We start from the raw sequence: 1,567 nt of genomic DNA on the forward strand, positions 1-1,567 counted from the left end.
CGCCGGGAAGCCCCTCCGACGCGCCCTAAACGCCTCATCGGATCAGCAAGGGAAGGCAAACGAGGCAGGAGCGGAGGCCCCACGGCCACGGGTCCTGGGACAACGACGGCCGCTCGCACCCGCCGCCACCCGGAGGAGGGCGGACGGCAGGCGCGGGGGCCCTGCGTGCGAGTGAGAGGGCAACGTCTGCGGAGAGGTGCAACGCCGGCCTGAACACCGGCAGAGCCGGCCCGCCGGGAAGCCCCTCCGACGCGCCCTAAACGCCTCATCGATCAGTAAGGGAAGGGAGACGGGGAAGGAGCGGAGGCCCCACGGCCACGAGTCCTGGGACAACGACGGCCGCTCGCACCCGCCACCACCCGGAGGAGGGCGGACGGCAGGCGCGGGGGCCCTGCGTGCGAGTGAGAGGGCAACGTCTGCGGAGAGGTGCAACGCCGGCCTGAACACCGGCAGAGCCGGCCCGCCGGGAAGCCCCTCCGACGCGCCCTAAACGCCTCATCGATCAGTAAGGGAAGGGAGACGGGGAAGGAGCGGAGGCCCCACGGCCACGGGTCCTGGGACAGCGACGGCCGCTCGCACCCGCCGCCACCCGGAGGAGGGCGGACGGCAGGCGCGGGGGCCCTGCGTGCGAGTGAGAGGGCAACGTCTGCGGAGAGGTGCAACGCCGGCCTGAACACCGGCAGAGCCGGCCCGCCGGGAAGCCCCTCCGACGCGCCCTAAACGCCTCATCGATCAGTAAGGGAAGGGAGACGGGGAAGGAGCGGAGGCCCCACGGCCACGAGTCCTGGGACAACGACGGCCGCTCGCACCCGCCGCCACCCGGAGGAGGGCGGACGGCAGGCGCGGGGGCCCTGCGTGCGAGTGAGAGGGCAACGTCTGCGGAGAGGTGCAACGCCGGCCTGAACACCGGCAGAGCCGGCCCGCCGGGAAGCCCCTCCGACGCGCCCTAAACGCCTCATCGATCAGTAAGGGAAGGGAGACGGGGAAGGAGCGGAGGCCCCACGGCCACGAGTCCTGGGACAACGACGGCCGCTCGCACCCGCCGCCACCCGGAGGAGGGCGGACGGCAGGCGCGGGGGCCCTGCGTGCGAGTGAGAGGGCAACGTCTGCGGAGAGGTGCAACGCCGGCCTGAACACCGGCAGAGCCGGCCCGCCGGGAAGCCCCTCCGACGCGCCCTAAACGCCTCATCGATCAGTAAGGGAAGGGAGACGGGGAAGGAGCGGAGGCCCCACGGCCACGAGTCCTGGGACAGCGACGGCCGCTCGCACCCGCCGCCACCCGGAGGAGGGCGGACGGCAGGCGCGGGGGCCCTGCGTGCGAGTGAGAGGGCAACGTCTGCGGAGAGGTGCAACGCCGGCCTGAACACCGGCAGAGCCGGCCCGCCGGGAAGCCCCTCCGACGCGCCCTAAACGCCTCATCGATCAGTAAGGGAAGGGAGACGGGGAAGGAGCGGAGGCCCCACGGCCACGAGTCCTGGGACAACGACGGCCGCTCGCACCCGCCGCCACCCGGAGGAGGGCGGACAGCAGGCGCGGGGGCTCTGCGTGCGAGTGAGAGGGCAACGCC

The sequence above is a fragment of the Accipiter gentilis genome, unplaced genomic scaffold (assembly GCF_929443795.1).
Source record: "Accipiter gentilis unplaced genomic scaffold, bAccGen1.1, whole genome shotgun sequence".
NCBI classification, from domain to species: Eukaryota; Metazoa; Chordata; class Aves; order Accipitriformes; family Accipitridae; genus Astur; species Astur gentilis.